Here is an 11,201-nt window from a genome sequence, read left to right as displayed (position 1 = left end):
ACACAGGTACTTACACACATAGACACACACACAGGCACACACCCACAGGCACTTACACACATAGACACACGGACACAGGCACACAGACACAGGCACTGACACACATAGGCACACACACACAGACACACAGACAGAGGCACACACACGCAGGCACTGACACACATAGGCACACACACACAGACACACAGAGGCACACAGACACAGGCACACACACAGGCACTGACACACATAGGCACACACACACAGACACACAGACACAGGCACACACACACACAGGCACTGACACACATAGGCACACAGACACAGGCACACACACAGGCACACACACACAGGCACACACACAGAGGCACTGACACACATAGACACACAGACACAGGCACTTACATGCACACACAAAGACACAGACACAGGTACATACATATCATATAGAAGCACACACAGACCAAGGCATTTCATCATCGAATCCAGAACCCCAGAAGTAAAGAGAAGGCTGTCAAAGGGCAGGGGTAGGGGGACAGGCCACATACAAGGATAGAGCATCAGTGACATCAGACTTCTCAACAACAACACTAGAAGCTAAAGACAATGAAGCTCCTTCCCTTGCCCTCCAGCCATGGCAGCGGCAGCTCCGACCTGAGTGAGTCCAGTGGCCTCACCTGCAAGCGGAGCGGCAGCTGCAGCCTCTCCAAGGAGCCCAGCAGATCACCTCTTCCCGAGACCTGACCATGTCAACCTCCCGACAGACCTGCACACAGCCAGTGTGTCTCCATCCATCATACCGAGAGGGCTTCAACAAAGGATTTGGTTTCGAGTTGGTGAAACGAGGTAAAGGCAGAGTCGCGTGGTGGCGTGGAATTCTCAGGGTCTGGAACATCTAACACAGACACTGGTAGCGTTACTGGGACTCTGGAGTCCAGGTACAAATGGTGCGAGTACGATTTGACTTCACAGAAAAACGGATCACTGCTAACACGCTGGGAACAGAAATGACCGTTGAAGACCAAATCTGTCAAGGTTTGAAAATGGCATTAGATACTCCCTTCTTACCAAACATAGGAAAGAAAAGCGGCAAAATCAAGTCCTCTTACAAGAAGGAGCGTGTAAAGCTTGGCTGGGATGATAGCTTTGATTTTGCTGGACTTGCAATTCGTGGTTCAGCTTCCGGGTGCCAGATGGGCTTTGACGGCACCAAATCGAAGGGGACAAGGAAGAACTTTGCAGCGGGCTACAGGCCTGGGGACTTCCAGCCGCACACTAATGGCAACAAAGGGGCAGAAGTTGGAGGATCAGTTTATCAGAAGGTTCGTGAAGATCTGGACACTGTAATAAACCTTGCTTCGATGTCAGGTACCAGCAGTGCTCGTTTTGGCCCTGTACCTGTTTCTATCGAAACCCACCGCTTCCATTTCTGCAGAAGTCAACGACTGCTTTGACTGGGGTGGGCTACGCTCCACCCCTGAGGCCTGGTGTGACGCTCACCCTGTCTGCTCTGGTAGGCGGAAAGAGCATGGATGCTGGAGGCCACAGACGTGGTGTTGCCCTGGAGTTGCAGGCTTAATTCAGATGAAAGAAAGCTCTGGAGATGGGTGGCAGAAGATTTGGCCCTGATGTATTTCCATGGAGACTAGCAGGCTTTTTCCCCCTAAGAAGGGGATCGAAAGAGCTGTGTTTTAAGGCTTCAGCTTGTTAGCCAGTTTCCAGCTGACCAGGCTCTCTGGCTAGTTAGCAACGCCGCAGTCCTACGGGTACTGTGCGCTGTTTAAACGCAGTGAACTGTTAACTGTGCCGTTCACCAATCATGAGACGGACCTTTACGAAAACTGCAGTTATGTGCATCTTTGTTTTTACGTTCCTTTAAACATTGAATATTGTCGTTGCATGAGATGAATTAGTGGATGGTTTGAGCTGAGGTTAAAATTTTTTTGTTAAATTCAACCGTGACTGGATTACTTTTAGTATTCCAGCACATTACAAGTCATGAATAAAACAAGCATATAATTAACGGTTCCAAGTGCCTGCCAGCAAAAGTCAAATCGCCCCGGTATCTCACTAATGCTTTATCTTTCAGGTGAGCATTCTGCTCATTACTTAAATCTGTCCCTAGATTAGTTCATGAACTTTTTAAGACTACAATAAGAGGGTACATGCTTTAAAAATTTTTTTTTTTTTTTTTTTTTTGAGACAGAGTTTCGCTCTTGTTACCCAGGCTGGAGTGCAATGGCGCGATCTCGGCTCACCGCAACCTCCGCCTCCTGGGTTCAGGCAATTCTCCTGCCTCAGCCTCCCGAGTAGCTGGGATTACAGACACGCGCCACCGTGCCCAGCTAATTTTTTGTATTTTTAGCAGATACGGGGTTTCACCATGTTGACCTGGATGGTCTCAATCTCTTGACCTTGTGATCCACCCGTCTCGGCCTCCCAAAGTGCTGGGATTACAGGCGTGAGCCACCGCGCCCGGCCCCTAAAAATTTTTTTAATGAGGAAATGTCTCCGCATTCCAAAGAAAAATGACTTCTAGCCCAGAATTTATGCTCAGCCAAATTCAATCCAAGATGAGGGCAGAATAATGATATTTCAGACATACATGCAGGCTGACTGGGTGGGCACTCTGTCCTCTCCATCTACCCCGATTTGAGGCAGTGAGGTTGTAGATGATGTGTCCTTGGGGGCTGGTTTTTCAGGAGATGACAGACAAGAGAGACACCTGCATACAGCAGCTGGTTGGGAGATGGGAGCCCGTGTGGGGGCATGAACAATACCCAAGTCCTGCCCCACTAAGGGAAGTTTGGAAGTCTAGGGGATATTGATTGGTTCTCAAAATCACTAGGGGATGCTAAGGCATCACCAGCTCCCTAAGGGCCAGTATGCTAAATGTTCTACCATGCATGGGACAGTCCCTCAACAGAATTGCTCGGCCCATAATCCCAAAAGCACATCCTTGAGAGGTGCTGAATTAGACACTTTGGCTTTCACTGGGAGGCTGCTTATACTTGAAGAGGGGCTGAGAGGGTATAAAATGCTCTGGGGATGAGTTGGGTGAGGTGGAGAAGAGAGCTGAACTGGGGAGAAGGAAGGAGAGGGAAACTACTCCGGGACATAAAATCCAATGACCGACGAGAACAGATAGGAATGCCAGATGCCCGTGAGTCTACAGAACAAATTCTGCTCTCGAATTCTTTGTGTCGATGCCCACGTTTGTAAAAGGTTCTGTAACTGTTCTGCGCCGAAGTTCAGGTCTGCACTCTGTCAGCATGCCTTGCCTGGACCATTGCTGCGGCCGCCTCTGAGGTCTCCCTGTCTCCAGTCTCACCTCTGCCCCTTCATCCACGACACAGTTGCTCCAGTGATCTTTTGAAACACAAACCCGATCGTGTCACTCCCTTGCTAAAAGCTTTCAATGGCTCCCCGCTGCCTCCCCATTCCCCAGGGAGTGTGCAGCCAAACTGGACTCATCCTGCAAGGTTCAGCTCCAAGGCCCCTGCTTTCTGAGGCTTCTTTCAGTCATCCCCTGCCAATGAGATGCTAGCGTTGCCCTCCTCTGTCACAGTACTCATCCACAGCATGACACGATAGCGTTTTTTTGTTTTGTATTTCCCAGAAGCCCAGCAGCTTTATGGACAGGACTACTTCTCATCCTTCCCTGACCCCCAGATCTCAGCATGGTGGTATGCACAGACACCTGCTGAGCGCCGCTCCTGTGCTCACTGAAGAGAGCTGACCATTCCTCCCTCACGAGAAGGCTGAGCTCAGGGAAAGCTGGGGTCACAGCTGTCAGCAGCATGAGCAAGTGTCCCACATCATGTCAGGCCTCCTCTGGGCAACTGAGTCTTCCACAGCTTTTCTGAGTCACAGAGATCGCTGTGGAGCTGTGGGCAAGGCTCCTACAGATAGGCGAATCCAACGATGCCTCATCTGAGGCGAGAGGGCTGCATACACCAGAATAGGACATGGTCTCCGGGTGCCCAGGCCAGCGCCCCACCAGCTCTCACCCTACGTGAAACGGGACTAATTGGAAATTGGTAACCATTTTTCCAGATAAAATGTGGGCTTTCTCACCCTATTCTCTCTTCTCACTGCCCCGGAAGCTATGGTGAAGGATGTGGGGCTGGGATGAATGGGAGATAGACCTGGAAGGTGACTTGAGGCTTCCTTTTATTCTTTTATTTTATTTATTTATTATATTCGCTCTGTCACCCAGGCTGGAGTGCAGTGATATGATCTCAGCTCACTGCAACCTCTGCCTCCTGGGTTCAAGCAATGCTCCTGCCTCAGCCTCCCTCGTAGCTGGTGCACTCCACCATGCCAAGCTAATTTTTGTATAGACACAGTTTCACTGTGTTGGCAAGGTTGGTCTTGAACTCCTGACTTCAGGTGATCCGCCCTCCTCGACCTCCCAAAGTGCTGGCGTTACAGTCACAAGCCACTGCATCGGCCCAAGACTTCCTTTAAACATTCAATATTGAGCAATCCTGAGCCTTGTTCTATAGGCAATGAAGAACTATTGACGTTTTTGAGAACAGGGTGACCTGATTGCAGCAGGGCTTTAGACTGAAGGGAGAAGTGGGAAATGCAGGCTTCTAGGGACCTGAGCAGGAACACTGCCCCCGTAAGTGACCCGTCTTTGGCTTATGGATGCCACAGCTGGTAGTGCGCAGGGAAGGGGCAGAGTGAGTCTCACCCGAACAGCGAGGTCTTTGCTGGAAAGTCTCTTAATAGACACAAAAATTGAAAGGGAAGATCCTGGATAATGAACAACAGGGAATCTGTCCCTAGATTCTGGGATCTGAATCCAAGGAGGGTCAAGAGGTCAAAACATGGTCTTGGGGTCATGGTGATGGTAACTGGCTCCCACCAATGGAGGCTGGGACAGCAGCCAACCCCTGGGAGCTTGAGCACAGAGCTGGGCAGCTGGGGGTGCGCACCAGGGCCCAGAAGACCCAGCTCCATAAGGGAGCATCATGAGGATACTCTATATTGTCCTATAATTTGTGTTTTCACCAGATTTATTTTCCTTTCCAAACTTAGTAATGTGTCTTGTTAAACATCCAGCTTGTCTCTGCCGGCTCTGGGAACTAAGGGCGCCTGCAGGACTCTCGCTGGAGTCAGGCTGCCAAGGAAGAGCAGCTTCCTAGGCGGTGGGAGGACAGGGCCACTGAAGCTAGGGCTCCAGAGGGAAGAGCAGCTTGGTCGCCTTCCCCTCCTGATGGAAGACTCCCTTCGACGCTGGGGATTTTATTAGGGGAAGTGAGACATGCCGCACCACTGTCTGCTGTGCAGACGTCAAATCTCAGACTCAGTTTTGTTCTGCTAACCACAAACTCTGATTTTATCACCATTTGAGCATCATAACTTGTTTCAAAATCTGAAGTAAAAATGCACTGTTCTAACAATAGGCAACTAAAAACATGAAACAAAACTCTCTCCACCCCCAATCTAATTGTCTTAAAAACGAAGACAGGCAAAGTGCTCCCTTTAATTGAATCCGCCTTTGAAAAACGGAATCCTACGTGTGGACATCTGGCTTATTGGTCTGATGTTTTCCTTGTGAAGATCTGTGACATGGGTTCAAGTGTCCTCTGTCCCCTGAGATGCCATTTTCTAGGCTGGGCGCCCACATTACAGCTCTAAGGACTCTCCCGCTGTCCCTGTTCCTGTCACGCACGTCCTCCGTAACCCTTAGGACTGCAGTTTCCAAACTCCGGGGCTGAGAACTATCTGGACATGATTCCCTGGCCCTTCGTCAGCCCTTCCTCAGTCCCTCTAAATCGGAATATGAGTGGGATCCTGGGAATCTGCATTTTAAACTAGCACGCCAGGTGATTTTAATCAGGCATCAGAGGACCAAAATGAAGGTCCCTACCTTACGTTAAGTACACGCACACGCATATCTAGGCTACTGTCTGTTAACCACCTACATCATGCTAGAGTCTTTACTAACTTTATCTCCTAGTCCTCATACTAACTGCAACAGGTAAGCAACCCCTGTCTATAGCCACAGAAACAGAACTTGCCAAAGGTCACCGGGGTAGGAAGTGGCAAAGCAAAGTCCACCCAGCTCCCCGGCCACTCAGTTCTCACTCTCAGTGCCTGTTCCCTCTGGAATGGAAGAGGGCAGCCCAAGAGGAACCAAGCCCTGGGCTCTATTCACAGCCTCATCCGCTTCAGTGTCTCCCTCCCTAGCAGTAGGGCTATCCCCTCCCTGTTATTATTTGAAGCTTATTATTTTTCAGATACCTTCTTTCATCTGGACGCTTTTATCTGAACTAAATGCTTACGTTAGGCTTAAACATTCTTTTAAAAATATTTTTTTAAATGACTCGAGACGGAGTCTCACTATATATATTGCCCAGGCTAGTCTTGAAATCCTGAGCTCAAGCAATCCTCCCGCTTCGGCCTCTCAAAGTGCTGGGATTACAGGCATGAGCCACTGCGTCCGGCCAACTTGAATATTCTTGACTTATTCTTGTCAGGGTGAAGCCTTTTTCATGATGGCCTCTCCTTCATCTTTTCCCTTGCAAACCTAAACGGCCTGCAGAGTCACACTGATATCATCAGGGCCCTCCCTATCCCCCTTTGGACTCATCAGGGGTGAGTCTGAATCAATAGTTTTCCATTTGGATCGTCCCCCAATCAGGAACATTTGATATGTCTGGATCTCATTTCTCCAACCTCTAACAACCTGCATTCCTGCTACAGCCGAAGAGGCTGAGCTTCCAGGGCCAGGAGTCTGATTCCAGAGGGAAAGACTCTGCTGGCCATGCCCCAGCTGGGGGTCCAGTTGGCTGCTGCACTTTCAAACAGTCCCCACCCTCCACCCGCCCAGGAAAGTGGTAAAGGGCTCTGCAGTCGCCCTCAGGACACCAGAACAAAAGTTAGTCTTGGGGGTGCACCTGGGGACCTGGGGACTGTGGGCAGGAAGGATATATTGACTCAACAACACACGGTGCAACTTGAAATTCTAAACAAATTGTCCCTCGCTCTTTCAGAGGAGTTGTAAGGAGTAGAATCCGCCTGCTTGGCAGGCGTTCTTATGTTTTGGGGGCTCTATGAAGAACCGAGGAAGGAAGTCCATGCTTGCTGGGAACACAAGAAATTGTGACCCTGATGGGAAGAGGAGATTCTCCAGCGGTGACGGGCATAGTGGAAGGTGGGCCAACAGGGCCATGTGGGACCAGCGGGCAGTGATGCCCATGTGGCTGGAAGTTCAAGGCCCAACTTCACAGTTGCAGTGACAGCAACTGAAGCTGCCAACAGGCAACCACAGCCAGCCCTGAGGAGGTGCAACGGAGGAGCCACCAAGGAGGCAGGTAATGCCCAGGCAATAGGACTGGCAGTCTGCAGTGCCACCTTCCTGAGGGACATGGTGGGGGCAGGGAGGAGGCAGAATAAAACACAGACGGGGTCTTGCTGTGAGGCAGCCTGCCCTCTAGTTCATGGCTTGGAAACTCCAGCCCGTGGGCCAAATCTGCCCCGCTGCCTGCTTGTGAACAGCTGAAATTGGACTGGATTTTTTTTTTTTTTTTGAGATGCAGTCTTGCTCTGTTGCCAAGCTGGAGTGCAGTGGTGTGATCTCAGCTCACTGCAACCTCTGCCGCCTGGGTTCAAGTGATTCCCCTGCGTCAGCCTCCCCGGTAGCTGGGACAACAGGCATGCGCCACCGTGCCTGGCTAATTTTTTGTATTTCAGATGGGGTTTCGCCATTTTGGCCAGGATGGTCTCGATCTCCGGACCTTGTGATCCGCCTGCCTTGGCCTCCCAAAATGCCGGGATTACAGGCATGAGCCACCACGCCTGGCCAGGACTGGATTTTAAATGGTTGGGGAAAATCAAAGGCATACTTAATGCTCCATGGAAACGACATGAAATTCGAATGTCAGTGTCTGTAAGCACAGTTCTGTTGTAACACGTCATGCGCACGCAGCAGTCCGTTGCATGAGTTGGTTTCATTAACGGCGGCTTTCGTGATAAAACGTTGGCAGAATATTTGGGACAGAGACCTGCGAAGTCTACAATATTGACGACTTAGACCTTTGCAGAAAAATATTGCAGCCTCTGGATCCAGAACAACCTTCATCACATCCTCGATAGGTTATTTCTCTAACTGGTTTCCACGGTGGTTCGGTCAGAAACTCACCCAAGCTGATCCCCCATGGCTGTGCAGGGTCTCTCCCCCTGCCCTCTTTCACCAGGCCTGGACTGCTGGCCCGATCTGAAGTCACTAGATCCTCTTACGGTGGAGGAGGCACCTGTCTCACAGGAAAACACGAGCATGTTATGGAGTGTGAGCACGTCCCAGGCCCAGGGCTTGCGTGGCGGAGGAACATCTGAAGCGGCAGCTTTGGAGGCAGGGCATGCCCCTGCCATGCAAGGTCCTCTTTGTTTATCAACACCATTATTAGAAATGTGCACATCCCAGCAAAACCAGCAGGTCACACATTTACAAAAGCGCCGGCCACACTGGAGCAGGAGGGTTCTGGGCCTTTTCAATGTGCAGATTCTAATTCCTGGGACAGGGAAGTTGTCCAGTGAAAGGACAAAATGACTCCCTTGTACGGAGTTTGCCACAGTCCTCTGGAGCAGTCTCTTTCATTCCCTGCTTACCCTCAGCAGAGGAGTGGGGGAAGTGGGTATGCAGTTCTGGAGAACTTCGGTGAGTTGGCAATACCTCGAGAGTGAGGCTAATGGGTTGCTTAGTAGGAATTATGATGATATTGCAACCCACAGGCCAATGGGCATCAGGGCAGTCAGCCAGGACAGAGCACTGGCCAGTGCCCTAGGCTCCCAGCCCAGCAGCTGGACATCGTCCATGCCATCTTGGCACCAGGTGTGAAACTGCCAGCCCAGGCAGCTGTGCAGGCTGTGGCATGTTGTTGAACCTCTCTGAGCCTCGGTTTCTCTTCTGTTAAGTTAGGAGGTGGGGTAAGGGGGAGACTACAGCCCTTACCTTGCAGGGCTGTCACGAGCATGGTGAAAGCATACATCATGCCCTTAACTGGCCTCTGTGGGTCTTAATAAATTGTAGCCAGTGTTTCGACTTCCTGATGTCCAGCAGAACCACTCTGTGGCCCACATGTTAATACTTTAAATACCACTTGGACACTTAATTAACTCCCTAAGCAGACTGTAAACTCCTCTGGGGCAGAGGATATCGAGTAATAGATGCCATCTATGGGCACCTGATTCTGGGCTTGGAGCTTTATTAAAAATACCTGGCTTTCCTAATTCTTAGGAACCTGAAAGCTGGCATCATCATCACCTGCATCGTACCCGTAAGAACACCGGGCTGGGAGCGGTTTATGCGATCACAAGGGGAGCAGAGGAGCGTGCTGAGCTGAAATCTTCAGCTCCGAAGCCCCAGATCTTCTGACCCACTGCCTCTCTCTAAAGGGCTCCTCACCTTGAATCCCCTGAACCCTACTGGGCACCACACTGGCACTCAAGAAGCCAGAAACCCAACCACACGCCTCTGGTTTAATGTTTCCTAAAGTAGGGACTGTGCCCGATTCAGCAGCAACCAAAATTCAAAAGGCAAAGTCAAAGAAGAACCATTTCCTTTCAGGAATATCTAAAGTACGATGGAAAACAAGCCTGCTGAAAAGCTGCCTCCTTCGCCAAAGCTCGAGAGAGGGGGGACGCCTCTCCTGCTGTCCCCGGTCAGATCCGATGAGGGCCAAGGAAACTGATCTACCATGGTAGGGGGAGGGGATGAAGGGCACAGGGACAACAAGGTACACCAGATGACTGAAAAGGAGGGGGAAAACCAGAGGAGTGTTTTACATGGGATCCTGAGACAGCAAGGGGTGTGAGGACGAGAGCCACCCATGCGCTGCTTCTCCCAGCCTCCTGCTTACCTGAGCCAATGTAAAGATTCTTTTCAAAAAAGTCTTTGCTAGCTGTAGTGTTTATTTAAGGATAAGATGACCCAAGTTCCACTATATTTAGTGCATGAAAACCCACAGGTGTTTGACTCCAGGAACTGCTTGGGGTTGTGCTATTAGTTTTCTGAGTCCCTCCCTTCTTGGTTTCATTGTTTGAGCGCTGCAGGTGAACTAGCTTCCTGACTTCTGCAAAAGCCCTCTCGCACTGCCCCACCCTCGCCAGCCTGCAGGTAGTTTCAATACTGCCGTAGCACATGACTGCCTCGGTAAGGTGAGGGGCAAGGGGGAACTGTGACACTGTTTCCATTTCATTTCTAATTTAAGACGTCATGCCAACCACAACAGGCACCCTATTTTAAGTTGGCTTAACTCCTTATTTTAACTAATCAATTTAATCAGTGGCCTTGGCCTCCTCCTCATTCCTCTTCAAAAGTCAGGATGTCTGCTCTCCTGTGCCTCTTCTGTGTGTCACCCTGTAAAATGCAGGACACAGACAAAATCGCATATTGTAAAAGAACTGAGAGCTGGAGCTGCGGGGCCAGGCACCCCAGAGCCAGGTGCTAGATGTGGCAGCTGTATGACCTTTAGGTTTCCTCACCTGTAAACCTAGTTATCCTGTCTCAGAGTTGCTGGAAGGTTAAATGCTAATGCTTAGCACGGGGCCTGGTGCTCCCTGAGTATCCCCCAAACATGTTGACGAGCCTGCAATGGGTCCCCCCACACCTGATCCACAAAGGGAGGGTTGTCTGAGAACAGCTGCTGGTCCATCCAAGGAATTCCTTTCCTGGATAAGTGGAAACGGATCTATTACCAGGCAACTCGACACCTCTTAGGCCCTTGAGAGGGGCTGACACAAAAATGAGTATTTGCAGGGTGATTTCTGATTCAGAGTGTTGTCAGGGCTGTCATCGTGGGGGAACCAGGCTTTGCAGTCAGAGGAGTCTCTGTCTCTTACAAGATATGTAACCTTGGGCAACTCAGAAGCACACTGAGCCTCCGGAAACACTGCTACCTAGCCCCCGTGAGCCCACATGTGTCTGAGACCTGCAGGCTACGTATGTGCCATGTGTACTTGGTCAACCTAAAGCCTTAGTCTAAAGCAAGAGCTGTCACTCTGTTTTTCTCATGGGTTTAGTTCCCAACAGGCCCCTTGAGCAAAACCTCATGCACTGTCCATACGGAAGGGATAGATTGAAATGGTTGAAAACAGCCTGGCCAAAACTGCCGCTTGCTGCCATCTCCATCTCTCTCTCTCTCACACTACAGCCTTGGATACCTTTTTCCCAGGGAAGCATCTGAAAGAAAGGCGGCCACTCCGGCTTC

The 11,201-nt window shown here is 50.4% G+C and overlaps 1 pseudogene; it reads left to right on the top strand.

Moving 5' to 3' along the window:
* The first annotated feature begins 585 nt into the window (after window positions 1-585).
* On the top strand, window positions 586-1,558 carry LOC144577212 (non-selective voltage-gated ion channel VDAC2 pseudogene; annotated as a pseudogene).
* The last annotated feature ends 9,643 nt before the right edge of the window (window positions 1,559-11,201 follow it).

The sequence above is a fragment of the Callithrix jacchus genome, chromosome 7, assembly GCF_049354715.1.
Source record: "Callithrix jacchus isolate 240 chromosome 7, calJac240_pri, whole genome shotgun sequence".
Taxonomy (NCBI): Eukaryota; Metazoa; Chordata; class Mammalia; order Primates; family Cebidae; genus Callithrix; species Callithrix jacchus.
This window is presented reverse-complemented; position numbering and strand designations above follow the sequence as displayed.